The sequence below is a fragment of the Phoca vitulina genome, unplaced genomic scaffold (genome assembly GCF_004348235.1).
Source record: "Phoca vitulina isolate PV1807 unplaced genomic scaffold, GSC_HSeal_1.0 scaffold28, whole genome shotgun sequence".
Classification (NCBI taxonomy): domain Eukaryota; kingdom Metazoa; phylum Chordata; class Mammalia; order Carnivora; family Phocidae; genus Phoca; species Phoca vitulina.
In genome coordinates this window covers 9133372-9149037 of record NW_022589731.1, presented here as the reverse complement: position 1 = coordinate 9149037, position 15666 = coordinate 9133372, and positions in this window count along the sequence as shown.

Here is a 15666-nt window from a genome sequence, read left to right as displayed (position 1 = left end):
AGTGTCTCGATATCCCACATTTTGTTTATCCATTCATTCTTTGATAGATATTTGGATTGTTTCCATCTTTGGCTATTATGAATAATTCTTCTATAAACATTTGTGTGCAAGTGTTTGTGTGGACATAGGCTTTCATTTCTCTTGAGTGTATATCTAAGAATAAAATTGCTAGGTCATAGGGTCACTCTGTGTTTAATCATTTGAGGAATTGCCAGACTCTTTTCCAAAGTAGCTGCACTATTTTGCATTCCCGGCAGGTTTACCCTTAAAAAGATCTCAGAAAGAATTTTTCTTTCAAACCCTACAAAAAACACATAACCTATAATGTAGCTGGAATACACTCTGGACCGTAGAGTCCACCCATCACTGTTTAAGTCATGTACCAATGAGGATAGATGAACTGAGAGCCAAAGTCTTGACACGTGGACTTCTGGAATGCATCCTGTTTTTAACTGGGGACTCCCTGTATGTGGTTGATGTATTTATCAAAAAACAACATCTGAGGGAAGCACTCATAGCTGCAATGAGATTAGAATATTCCAGAACTGGTGAATTTTAGGACATGAATTCCCCCATTTCATATGGGCTTTCGGCGGAGGGGGCGGATGCTAACATCTTTTTCAGAGAAAGAAACTTTCGAGATGAATGGGGAAACTTTGGGCAAAATGTTAGCCCCGTGCTAAGATTCCACATAAGCTCAACGTGTTTGGAACTGTGCTCTGGAAGCATTACTTCTTTTGTGTGTAAAGGAAGTAACTAAATTTAAAAAGTGTGCAGTGGAAAGAGGGTGTGATATAGAACATTTCCAGCAGGAGGGAACATTACAAGTCAAATTGAAGCTACAACCCTTTCAAGAATCTATGCTCATTATGTTTGACTGGGATGAGGGTAGTAGTGTCTTCCTTTATCATAACATAAAAAAAGGAAGGTTTTGAGATCAAAGGTATTTGCATTGTACTTGTTTCTCTTTCTGTACTTTTTTTAAAAATTTGCAATAATTTGTTCTTGGATATTTTCATGTCCTACAAGAAGATAAATTAATTATCCTCTTTCCTCCAATAAATCACCGTCTCCTATGATAAGAAAGTTGGTTTCCCTCCCGTTCCATGTTTGGGTTAGAGGTGTAAATGTAGTAAATTATTCTAGTCTTTTTTTTTTTCTTTTGTGTGAAGAGTAAATTATGCTCCCAATAAATGTATCTTCACTATTACTTAAGACTGATTAGAACTGAAACACCACAGAAAAGAGATTTACTCTCATTGCTGTATTAAATAGAATTTCACTATTCTCCAAAGCAACTGTTTCTGTCATATTTCTTCAAGAAGCAAGTTGAGAAATGATGCTATAAAAAAGATGGAAGCCTTTTCAGATGTCAAAATTTGGATTTCTTCTACCCATCTTCTGAAAAAACAGTTTTAAAGGATATATTTTACCATTGTCTAACACGTTGAAGTCATCCAGTGCAAAAATCTGCAGTTTTAGACAATGTCGTGCTAAAACTAAACATTTTTTAACTATATGCGGGACTCAATCCATCTTTGGCTATTCAGTTCCTGTGGTGTTATAAGCAGGCTTCTGAGGAGAGAAAGGAATTTATACTCAGTTGCCCTCACACTGCCCAGAGTCAGCAGGGAGAGTTTACTGCCTGGATATGAAAACAGGCTGGCCTCCCTGCAGACTTCCCCGGCAGTGATAAAGCATTCATGCTGGGACAAACTCAAGGACCAGAGGGCAGATTCTGGGTGGTGTGGAGAAAACCTTTTTTTCTACTAAGACATACCTTGTGAAAGGGGTTCTAATCAGGAAAGAACGTCTCATTCTCATGCAATATTTATTTTTAAATCTTTAAAAATATATTTATGTACTCAATATATTGAGTACAATATACTGAGTACATAAACAGAAAAGAAAAAGAATGGAAGGAAGGAAGGAAGGAAGGAAGGAAGGAAGGAAGGAAGGAAGGAAAGAAGGAAGAAAGAAAGAAAGAAGAAAGAAGAAAAGAAAGAAAGAAAGAAAGAAAGAAAGAAAGAAAGAAAGAAAGAAAGAGAAAGAAAGAAAGAAGAAAGAAATTTAAAGATGACCATCCCCTCCCCACCTCCTGTGTACACTTATCCTAGGCTCTGTATGTTTAAACAGTATCTAAGGCATAGCAAACAACAAGGCTCCTGGCTTGAAAAGACTTGGTCTTTCATTGAATGTTTGGGGACCTTTATAAAATTATGTCGGTGATAATAATTGCTACAGTTTGTTGAACTTATCATGTGAATTAAACTGCATGTGCATAATCTTATTTAGTCCTTACAACAGCCCTAAAATATAAATACCTTTATTTCCCCCAGTTTCTAGATTATGAAACAGATGCCCAGGGAGGTTGGAGTATGTATGTGGAGCAATACAGCAGTGAATTGGTGTGAGGATCCTGGATTCTCTGACCCTGAAATGCATCATCTCAATGATCCTGATATGCTATTATTAGGTAAGTAGCTGCCAAAGAAACAAATGATTCAGCTTCTTTATTCTATCAATAAATCCAGAGGTATCTATATTCAGGGATATGGTCCAGAATACAATACAGAGATAGCAAGATTACACAGCCAATGAGGGGCAGAGTTCAGACCAGAATCGGGTTTTCTAACCCCAAGACCCCAGCCCTCTTCACCCCCAAATCACTTCCTTATCTTCATCCTTCACCCTTCCTCATCTCCATCCTCCAAGGAGATACTTACTGTTGATTTTCTCAATTTAAATCTATAATTAATATGAAGAAAACATTGCCAAAACTTTCCTTGTTGAAGCAATCAACTCTTATTTTTAAAAACTCTCTTTGGGTTTAATCAGCAAGGATATGGTAAATTGATTTCAAGGGCTCCTTGGTACAGTTTGGGGAAAGTTGAGCCAGCTCAATCCCAGCATGGGCACCAAGGTCTGATGATTACTTTCTTTAAGAATCAGAACAGTGGTCTCTTCACCTTGATTTTGTAATGAAGCAAAAGAAGAGGCAGAGCCGAGTGGGTATGGTTGTTCAAGCCAGAGCTTTCTCAGGAAGTGCTGTAAGCATGGGGAATTTGATTTGAATTGGGAAACTGTGATTCTCTACAGCCTTGACTTCTTAGAACCAGTGCATTTTACCTTCAGTAGGGTCATCCTGGCTTTCACATCTAAGGGGCAGTAGAAGAGGCAATACTGTATGAATCAGGACCCTTTGACTTGCAAGTGACAGAAAACACAATGTAAACTGGCTTATGCAAAAAAAATTTGGAGAGCCCATTTAGGTGGCACCTCCAAGGATAGGGCTCTTTATAAGGTGTGACTTGACACATGGTTCATCGTGTGACCTAAAGAGTTGACTTCTTTCTGCCTTTTGCCTTTGTTTTCTACTGTTAGCACCATTCTCCAATGAATTCTTCCTTTTTAAGAGTATGGTGATCATAGCAGCTCAAATTCAAATACAATGAAAAAAAAAAGGAGTATGCTTCCCCAATAGCTCAAATGAAATCCTGGACATAATTCAAACCAATCACTATGGCCAAGTTTCACCTGCTGGAAGACCAGTGGTGAAATGTAGTGAGGAAACAGAACATTTAATGAGAGGCAAATAGAATCTTAGACTGGCATTACCTGATCTACTTGTACTGTTGTGCGGTCTTGGATGGTTAATTGATCTTCTTAGGACTAAATTTTGCTCCCTGTGAAATGGGGGACAAAATCACATCTAAGGGATGTTCCAGTTTTCATATGTGACATGTGGATTTTTGACTTGTGGAATGTTCTGTCATTTGAGAGCTAAAGAGATTCAATTGCATCATCCACAAAATAATCTAAGAAGGGTTTTAGGTACAAGTTCCATATTTCACCTAGAGGACGGAAGGCAGAGGGGGCAGCATGACTATCCCAAAAGGGATCTAAACTTAAAGTTGGGAGAACTATCTAGTCAAGTGAAATCAGAGACTGTTAACAAAAGTTTGATGAATGAATGCCGAACAGCTTAAAATAATAAATTTCACTTTAAAAATCAGAAACCAGTTTATACTAATGACCATGCTTAAAATTGATATCACACTATTATGCCTTTTCATAAAGGGATTGGGTCTCTAAAACACTGGAATATTTATTCAACATAACATTTCCTTCAGTTATCTAGACAACCATTATCCATCAAGAATTAACTCATACCCCACCTCTTCTGGGAGAAAAAAAAAGAAACAACAAAAACCTTCTTTGTGACTTTTAATTGGATTATGTTCTGCATTTTGTCACTGTTAATATTGCCTCTCCTATGTAATTTAGTTCTTTACAACATGAAGTCTTTCTCTCCTTCTTTGTGTGGGTGTGTTTTGTGTACCTGTAGGTATAGTCATTCTTGACTAGATCTCATAGCATCATTATCACTGTAGATGATTCCTTCCATCTAAAAGTATTCTCTTCACTACCTTGTTCTCCTTACATGTTACCTCTGGGTGTTTCCTGCAGTCCCTTTTCTATACTCCTCTTCATCTGCTTATCTTTTCATTGTTGCTACTTTTCAGGCTGCTGTCCAGACCCACTTTTCTCAGCTCCCACACTATCTCTGTATAACTACACCCAACCCTGTGGTTTTACTAGTTCATTTTCTGGGGCCTCCTGAAGCTGTGTTTCTGATCCTGGTCCAATCATTTCCCCAAATTCTAGGTGTATGTATATACCAGATTTCTCTACTTGGATCTTTTGTGGCCACTTCAAGCCTCCAAAATGAAATCAATGAGTTCTCCCCATCTCTTCTTCTTCTTCTTTTTTTAAAGATTTTATTTATTTATTTTAGAGAGAAAGAAAAAGAGAGAATGAGAGGGAGGGAGAGTGTGTGCTGAGGGGAGGGGCAGAGGGAGAGGGAGAGAGGGAATCTCAGGCAGACTCCACACTGACTGGGGAGCCTAACATGGGGCTCAATCTCATGACCCTGAGATCATGACCTGAGCCAAAATGGAGAGTCAGATGCTTAACCAACTGAGCCATGCAAGCACCCCTCTCCCCATCTCTTTTTTTTTTTTTTAATTTTTTCTTTTTTTTATTCATGCAACAGAGAGAGAGAGATGAGAGAGAGAGGGGGAATATGAGCAGGGGAGAGAGGCAGAGGGAGAGGGAGAAGCAGACTCCTCACTGAGCCAGGAGCCTGATATGGAGCTCAATTCCAGGACCCTGAGATCATCCCCTGAGCTGAAGGCAGATGCTTAACCATCTGAGCCACCCAGGCGCCCCTCCCCATCTCTTCTTAACCACACAAACCTGGTTATCGTCATCCAGACTTTCCCATATAAGTAAATACCATTCCCATGGAATTGCCCAAGTCAAAAACCTGTAAGTCCTTCTTACTGCTTCTCCCTATATTACATCCAATCAGTCACCAAATTTTGTGAATTCTGCCCCTCACATCTCTCTTAAAAGTTGTGTGTGTCTACATTCCTACTACCAATACACTAATCCAAGGCCACTGTCTTCTGCCGCCCCAAAGGAGCCTACCAACTGTAACTATTCCTCCGTGTCATCATTTCTTCCCATCTGCAAGTCCCTCGACTACTCTCCTTCCTCCTCCCAGAAAGTGCTTTCACGAAAGCTGGCAGGAAAGTGGACTCTTTCTTAAGAATGATCAGTGACTGCTCCTTGTTGTTAGTATGAAAAAAATATTCTTACAATAATCTTGCATGGTTTATTACCCAGTTGTCTCTCTTGTACCACTCATACCTTCCTTCTTTCACTCCCAACTCGGGTCAACTCAGACGTGGGAACCATTTCATAAAAAGTGGAAATGCCAAGACACAATCGGCACCCAATTTAAACACGCCAAAGGGCTTGAAGAAATATTTTTCATTTTTGATTGAAGTTAATAGCACATTTTAAGATATTTTAATCAATTTTTTATTAAAACACAGCATTTTAAGGGCTATTTTCCTCCTGTCATGATTTTATGGCAAGTGACCTTTCCTGACTTGCCAAAGGTTCCCAAAATTTAAGGTGTGAAAGAATCTACCAGGAAATTCCTAAAAGTAAGAATATTAAAATAAACAAAGCCTCTAATATTTAGCCTTATAGATTCATATTCAATGAACTCCTAGGTAGGGCCTAGAATTCTGCATTCTAATGAGCTCCCAAAGTGACTCTGATGTAAGAGATGTGAAAATTACAACCTGAGATGGCTTCAAGGGTCCAGTATTGTCTTGCGGCATCCATATGGGCCCCCACTTCCTGACAGCTCAGTGCAGTCACTGAATAAAACATGTGTTTTAAGCTTTTTATCCAACCCTTTCATGTGTGTTTTAACCAATTATCTTGGATAAGGAGTAAATTCTTACAAGCCTAGCTCTATTCTTGTCTCTTGTCCCAGGGTGGTGTTCAGTCAATATTTGCTGCCCCTATAACCATGGCCTCTTCTGCATGGGCTCATACCCTTCATTTGTTCTCTTATCCTCAGGGTTTATAAAATGTCTCTGATGTATATATAATATTTAGGTGTTATATATATACGACTTATATATATATAGGTTTCTATAGGTTTCTCTCTATATATAACTTGTATATATATTACACCTAAATATTATATATACATCATAGACATTTTATATATGTGTGTGTATATATAGCTTGTATGTGTATTATATATATATAGGTTGTATATATATTATACATATATATAGTTTGTGTATATATTATACATATAAATAGTTTGTGTATATGTTATACATAGTACATAAATATTATATATAACACAAATATTATATATACATATATAATGTACATATATAATTTATAATTAATTTTCTAATTCTGAACATTTTTAGAAATGTGCCTTCCTCTGTTCTATCTCTTCCTGTCGGTCATTCATTTAGCAACTATTTAACAAGTGCCTTCTAGGCTCCCAGTTCTGTGATGGCCACTGGTAGATCTAATAATGAGTAAGTCAAACTTGTATCATAGAACATCCCAGTTTCCACGGAGCTTCTAGTCCATTGGCAGAGGAAGCCAGGAAATAAGAGCATTGCACAACACCTTCTTTAATTACAGTTGTGGAAGTGGTGTGGAGAAGAAATACAGTACACAATAATAGTAAATACCATGGGGGTCACGCACACACAAACTCACTCACACACTGTTAGGCTTGTCTTCTTCTTTAGTTTCCACAGCACTTACAGGGAAAAAAAGAACCTCTTTGACCCAAACACTGGATGATGTTAGATCTGGCAGTTGATTAAGAATATTATTAGCTTCATGGGGTTGTCCTGGGTCCTAGAATATCATTTAATGTTTAGGGAGAAGTTTAAGATGGTGATATTTTTCTCAAATTTGATTTAAAAGAAATAATACCCAATAAAACCACTTTTCTGTTATAAGATTCTATAAGATGAAGAAAATATCTTGAACCTGTGCTAGGTGTGCGTTCTGTTGCCTCAGCCTAGAAAAAAGAACATTTGTTATCTGCTGTGGAGTCTAACTGTCCACACCGTCCAGTTAAAATGATGGCTCAGAAGGGCACATGGAACACATGCATTGCAGTTGGGGGGCACTGTGGATGGGTGTGGTGCTTTTATTCCTTTTGGGTATCTCCATTTTCAGGCTTCAAGATTCATGATGAGCTCTCCCGGAGTTGACCCTCCTCCCCCAGCCCCCTGAAGAAAAAGGGCTATTTTGGGGGTGGGTGACTTAGTAATGTTTGAACCTTTGCAATGATGGAATAATAATTATGGTGATGATGATAGGGAAAATGCAATCTATCGTGACTGAGTACTTCTTTTCATGACCATTTTTACTTTGCTGAAGCCTCTGTGCATCCCATGTAGATGTGTTCCCTGCTGAGGAGTATGTTTCCAGCTGAGGCTGTGGAGAGAGGGCACGCCAGCCACTGTGCTCATGGCCTTGTCCAGAGCGATGGCTCTTTCTTGTCAGCTGGCTGGCTGCCAGGCTCAATAAGAGGGCATGCTGATTTCCCAATATACTGCTTTGCTGGGGCTGGAATCAAAGCTGTCACGAGTAAAGAGTTCTTTCATCTTTCTTTTCTCCCTGCTTGTACATTCAGTGGGGATTCAGCAGTGAAAATGTGACCAGCAAAAGGCAGAGGCCCTGTTAGTCTCTAAAACTCATAAAGATAATTTTCAGGTCTTAATTGTCTAAAGATGACATGCGTATTGATTTAAATATTGGCTTTAGGGCTGCAAATCAGTTACAATAACTTTCTCACCTGTCTGTTAAGTCTATTGTTTTCTGCCTCTGTAGGATTATGAAGTTCCTATCTGAAAGACTTGTTGGAGCGTGGGAGGCATCCCTGATTTTTCTAGGAAATGTGTTAGCAGTTTCTAGAAGTTATAAGTCAATTGTAACAGTGATGTAGTACCATGAGTTACAAAATACAAAAGCCTTTGAAAAATGAGCCAGCAGTCTTGTGTTGGTCAGAGATCTGTTGTTTGAAAGTGATAGCAAGCCAACTAATGTGGCCTACCCCAAAAGATTCATTTACTGGAAAGGTCAAGTGTTGAAAACTCCATCAGGTATGGCTGGATCCAGGAGTCCAAATCACATAATCAGTGCTTTGTTCTTCTCCTTTCATAGCTTCATTTTTCTTTGTTCTCCATTTCTGGACATGTCGTGACCCCTGGAGGCTCGGGCTTGCACAACCTTACACCTATGAGGTGGCAGCTGTAGTCTTTCTGGGCCCCAGAATTCACTCTGATTGGACTAACATAGGTAGCATCACCAATCTCTGAGCCAATCACTGTGGTCAAGCAGAAGGAATATGCTCCAGGCCTAGATCCTATGACTACCCTGGAAAATGAATGTAGGTATGAGGTTAGCTGATTAATGCCACCCAAATCACATGAACAGAAAGTTCAGGAGGGATTCTTCCCCAAAGGAAAACAAGGTCGTCATTTTCAAAAGATAGAAAAATGGACACTGGGCAGACAAAAAGGAGTCAATGTGCATTACTTGTATCATAGAACATCCCAGGACCCTTCCTTACAGGGCATCCATCCCCACTCTTGCCCTTATCAACTAGGCTTGAGCCACTATGCCTTCTTTTAGGGCCTTGAATGCAGTGAGCTTCATCCCGCCTAAAGTTCTCCTCACTTGCATTGCATCAAGCAACTCTAGGTTTCCTGAATAAGCCCTTCATATTTATGCCTCCAAATTCAGCTCTTCCCTCTCTCTCATCCATCCTGCTTGTAGTTCTCTTCATCTTTCAAGGCCCAGCCCAATTATCAGCTTCACTTCTCCCTTCCCCAAATGCCCTTCATGATTCCTTTTTCTATTTTCTCATAGGTCCATTAGAAGAGTGGTCAAGTTGTAGTCTAGTGAGGTACTGTTGCTTTGGTTTCCCCAGATAGTCTGCAAGCTCTTCGAGAATCTGAGCTATGTCTTTTGCATCTTTATATAATTTACTGTATATAATATAATATATACAGTCATCATCAAGAAGAGTATTTATATTACTTTATATAATAAAAACTTTATATAATTTACTTTATATAATTTATATAATTTATACTTTATATAAAATACCACTTTAAGAGGTTTTCTTATAAAGGTAACTATTTTTAATATTACCTTAATAAGCCCACTTGTAATGCGTAAATGAGCTAAATACTTTACATACACTGTTTCACTAATGCCTCACAAAATCCTGTAAGATGGGGATTATTTATTATTATGCCACTCTACGGATGAGAAAACTAAGGCTCACAGAAGTTAAGAAACTTGCCCATGGTTCTGCAGCTGGTAAGTAGTAAAGCTGGAATTTGAATCCTCATCTCATTGATTCCAAACTCCGAGATGTTAACCACCGTGCAAACTGTCCCTTAGCCTGACACTGTGTTTGCAAGTGAATAACTGCTCAGATATCAATGGATGTACCAGAGAGATGCCACTTGCCCACTCTGCCCCACCCCATCCTATCCCCCCGGCAATAAACTCTGCTTTTTGCATATGGAATTCTCCACAGCAATAGATTAAGTGTTGAGATATTTGTTGTGCCCATTTTTTAAGGATCTTTATTCCCTACTTTGCAACTAATCCACCCTGAGCACCCTGTCCTAATGAATGGGATGGTTCTTTCTGTAATAAAAGTTCATAGTTGACAATATTTTTTTCAAAATGTGTGCCAATAATGGAGACCACAGTTGCTCCTTCTTATGTAAACAGGGCAGTCTGACTTGCATCCAGTAGGTGTCACTAGATTTTCCTCTCCTGGCTACAGCCATAACTGAATATGGAGTTGTTCTATCACTAAGCAGCTGCTGCAAGGGACACGTGGAATGTTGCAACATTCCATTGCTTCCTAAAAGCTAAGTCATCCTAGTTGGAGCAGGGTTCTTCCCCAGCTTGCACTCACCTTCCTCTCTGCCCTACAGCATGGCTGTATGGATCAAATAGCAGTACTTAATACACAGGAGGGATGTGTACCCAGCTCCAAGTGTGGCACCACAGACCATCCTTGCAGGTGCTGGCTCCTTGCACAGCTTAGAGCTGATGATGGGGAGGAGAAGATACAGATGAGTTTCAAAGCCTTAAGAGGAAAAATACCTACAGAATGTCTGGATTGGAGTGATAGGTTGTGCCAGGAAATGTTTTTCTCTGCATCGCTAGGGCAGCTGGATGCCTTGATTAGGGGTAGTATCTAGACACTCAACCAACATTTCTTAAATCTCTCCTAAGAATACAAATGATTGTGGAAGCTAAAAAAGATATACAGGTGTAAATAGCATGGTTCCTATATTCCTTGCAGCCTAGGAGAGCTTGCAGAACTTGCAGCCTAGGAGAGAATACAAACATTAAATAAGTAATGACACAGTACTAGTATGTACTAGTATGATTAGTAAGTTAACAAATACCGTGAGAACATATAGCAAGGAAGTCAGGTGAGAGTGAGTCAAAGGCCTTCTAGAAGAGATTATTTTCTTTGGAGACCCAAAGGTGAGTTGGAATTAAATGGGAGAATGGAGAGAAGGAGGGAAAAGAAGAGAATGGTGTCAGACAGAGGAAAGAGTCTATGTGAAGGTCCAAAGGCAGGATGGAATGAGGTGCCTTCAAAGCCCTGAAAGAAAGTCTGTGGGGCTGGTGAGCAAGTGGCAGGGGTGGCACTGAAAAGATTGATGGATAGGGCCAGATGACACAAGGCCTTCTACCCCACTTTAAGGAATTGAGAATGTATTCAACAGCAATGAGAGTCGCTGTTGGATTTTTAAGAGTGTCATGATACAAGGTGTTCATTTGTTTAGTTATTCAACAGTATTTATTGCATGGTTATATGTGCCAGTGTGCCCAGGGCTGGAGACGAATAGAGATATAAACTGCAATGAAATATTTAAAAAGTAATTCTCATTCAGGGAGAGGGAAGCTAGGCAAGTCATCTCAGAATGAAAACACCCTACCACAAAAAAGCCATTGGGCATCCTGGCATGGCTCAGGATCTGTTCCAAACCGTGAAGATTCAATAGTGAATTAGATTCAGTCATCATCAAGAAGAGTATTTATAGTATGCATTTAAGATCAGGAAGAAGGCTATAGTAAGTCAGAGATGAGAACCAAAATTTAGAGTCAATAGAAAGACTTGCTCTTGTAGATAGACACTGAGAGTGTGGCATAGTTAAAGCAAATATCAAGGATACAGGCATTTTTTTAAAGTTTTATTTATTTATTGTAGAGAGACAGAGAGCACAGGGAGCCCATCAAGGGCTTGATCTCACAACCATGAGATCATGACCTGAGCCTAAAACCAGACGTCAGACCCTTAACTAACTGAGCCACCCAGGTGCCCCAAGGATCCAGGCATTTTAGTGTTTACATTTTTACAGTAATGATTCCATTTTGTGAAAACTGACTGTGTCATACTAAGAGGAACCAGGACTCCATGGAGAGATGGCTGGTTTCAGGTCTGAGGCAGGACATGTACAAGATCAGCCTGGGCCATCTTTTTATACGGGATGGGAAAGAAGCAATCAAAGAGGAATAGAGTTATATCAAAAGGACACAGGAACAAGCTTGAGGGGTCTCTCACTGACCACATATGGAATAATTTGAACATCAAGCAAGTAAACCTCAATTGATAATGACCTCAGTAAAATTATAAAAATCTATAGATTTGTCATCATGGTTAAAATATATAGACCTCTCCCCAAAATAATCCAAGAAGCCTCATTGGTCAACATTCGAAGTAACTCCTCACTCTGAAAATTGCCAAGGGAGGGGAATTAATTAGATATTTATTCTGCCTTTCCTGGGTAAGCAGTATTTCAACATCATCCCAGCCCTAGTTGGAGAAGGTACTTCTTTATAGAATTCCAGTAATACATTTGGAAGGATTGAAGAAATGACAGAATTAAGAAATCAACATTTTGCAATTTGTAATGAAATGATTAATTTAGGTACAGATTATCAATAAATAAAAACATTTTTTAAATATATGAGGGACTTTGTGAAGGAGAGAGCAGTTTCTTACATCTGAACCTATGGATCCCTTTAAGCATTAAATGGATCCTAGTGGCAAAACTAGAAAATGTTGCCACCTGAGGCAAGATGAAAACCATAGCACCACCTGTGAGGTATTTGTGGAAATAAAAGGTCAAACCTGAATAGAATTGAGGGTTCACCCTTAGAGCTAAATGTTTGTTTACAAGACATATGGACTATGAGGAAATAAAAGAAATGCCACCACGAAGAAACAAGTAGAAAAACTGAGAAGGTGAAATTTCCTAAACCATTTTCTTCAGTAAGACAATAGAATAAAGTAAAGTAAAATAAAATAAAGTAAAATAGGCACTGCTCTAGGTTAAAAGATTCTAAGAGACATAACCAAATACAATATGTAGATCTCATCTGACTACTGTTTTAAACAAGTCAACTGTAAAAAGACATTTTTGATATAATCAGAACATATGAATCTGCTGGATCATAAAGGAATTCAGAGAATTATTGTCACTTTTGTTAGGGCTGAGAATGGCATTGCAGTTACATAATAAAATGTCTATATGACTTAGAAATGCATACTGAAGCATAAAGGGGTAAAATGGCATGAGTTCTGAAATTGGCTTTAAAATCCTTGGCCAAAAAATGACAGGGTGGCATCTGAAGCTAGTGTGGCAAAGTCTAGGAAACTGTTTAATTTGGGTGTCGTTTATGCGTATCCGCTATACTGTTCCCGCTTCTTTTGTATATGTTTTTTTTATTATGTCCAGTTAGCCACTGTAGAGTACATAATTAGTCCTTGCAGTGTTCAATGATTCATTAGTTAAGTATAACAACGCAGTACGTTTGAAATTATTCATGAAAAATATAGTGGCCTCGCGAGGCAGGTAGGCAGAGATCCTCAACACACAGGTGAGGCACCAGAAACTCCACTGATGGCTGGTCGGTAACCCACTCTGGCTGAGGAGCTGACTAGTGCTGGGAGTAAACACCCAGCACTGTGCTCAGAAATCTTGCCCATTTGCCTAGAACTGGAAATAAAAGCTGTGGTTTAACAATGGGCTCCTGGAGGGAAATTGTTTCCAAGTGCTGAATAGATGAATCACCAAGTATTAGTAAAGGGGTCGTTCACGGGCTAGGAGTATACAAGGCCCTGGTTTGGGGCCTTTCTCAAGCCACAGGCAAATCTCAGGCTTGCTAATCAGATGCAAGCATATTTCTACCTGCTCTTGGTTAAGCTCTAAACAGCTACCCTGTCTTAAGGATGAGAATACGAAACCCTTTAATGGGGGTTAAAAGAATCTTACCTCGTCAAAGAGAGAAGCAGATCTGTGGGCAAAAGTTCACACTTAGATGGTGTCTATAATTTTCTTTTCCTACATAATTCTGAGAGGTTTTTTCTGGATCAGCAAAGAGGTGGGAGTGCTACCAGAGCTGAGACATACCTAGCTCTATTTTCAGTAAAATGACACTAACTGGCATCACTGCCGACTGCATGGCAGTCACTCTGTTAGTGGCTTTCCAAAAGTTAACTCATTCAGTGCAAGGTAAATTTTCATTAAAGGCAGAACAGTCTGGAGAAACGATTCTAGAAAAGAGCAATGAACATCTACTGTTTACTTTTCCTTCTCCAGAAACCCAGGGAGAATGGCTACAGAAACACCAGGTACTTGTGATTCTGTAACCACAGATGAAACTCCTAGCCAGGCATCCCTAGAGTTTCCACATTACGGAGGAGACATAAGTAAGAAATTACTGTTTGCACTGGTTATATTTTTTTTATGTTATGTTAGTCACCATACAATACATCATTAGTTTTTGATGTGGTGATCCATTGTTTTCGTATTACACCCAGTGCTCCATGCAGTATGTGCCCTCCTTAATACCCATCACCAGGCTAACCCATCCCCCAACCCCCTCCCCTCTAGAACCCTCAGTTTGTTTCTCAGAGTCCATAGTCTCTCATGATTCATCTCTCTCTCCGATTTCCGGCCCCCTTCATTTTTCCCTTCCTTCTCCTAATGTCCTCCATCCTATTCCTTATGTTCCACAAATAAGTGAAACCATATGATAATTGACATTGGTTAATCAGTTACAAAGGTGTCTATGCAGAGCTTGTGAGGAAATTTGTTAAGATGTGGTTTTGTAGGCAGTGGATATTGCCAAGAACAAAATATGTTCACAGAATGAGTTATCTGAAGAAGTTAAAACATGATCCCTATACTATAGGTTCCATGAGAAGCCACATCTATCTTGATTATCATCATATCACCAGCATCTAACACAGCTCCTGGCCCACACTGTTCTGGGCCTCAACAAGTGTTGGATGGATAGGTAGATTGATGGATGGATGGATGGATGGATGGATGGAAATGAATTTTCTCTGATCTGTACCTCTGAAGCAAATAATACATTATATGTTAAAAAAAAAAAAAAGAAGAAGAAGAAGAAGAAGAAGAAGATAGCAGGAGGGGAAGAATGAAGGGGGGGGAATCAGAAGGGGAAACGAACCATGAGAGACTATGGACTCTGAAAAACAAACTGAGGGTTCTAGAGAGGAGGGGTTGGGAGAATGGGTTAGCCTGGTGATGGGTATTAAAGAGGACACCTTCTGCATGGAGCACTGGGTGTTATATGCAAACAATGAATCATGGAACACTACATCAAAAACTAATGATGTAATGTATGGGGATTAACATAACATAATAAAAAAAAAATTGTGGTTCAGAAATTGTTTATTCTTTGCCAAGTAGACTACAGTCAGACAAACACTGAGGTGGAATTTCGTTGTTTGAAATCACAGAAAGACATAGATTCTTACATGTGTTACACATTCGTTGGTCTTTTCCAAATCTTGGCAAGTGTAGCTAAAACCTGTGCATTGTTCTTCTCATTCATCTTCTGAATTAAATTTGTGCTACAGGTTTGTCCTTCTCTCAAAATCATCCCATTCCTAATCCATATGTTCACCTGCTAAGCCTGGGCTTTTGATATCTCCTCCAAACTTGACCTATTCTAGACTTCTATGTTTCTAGTGTGTCCTACACACTGATCTGCATTTATTTAATTATTTTCCACCTAACTCTAAATTTCCTCAGATTCCCCATTGTCTACAGATTACTCAGAACTGTCCGGTCTGGTAAACTCTGTCATCGGGATCCTCTCTCCTAATGAAATTAGTCTTCCCAGTCTGCCCCAACAGGAGTGTCTGCTCCAGCCAAAGTGGTGCTTCATACTTAGCTCTGG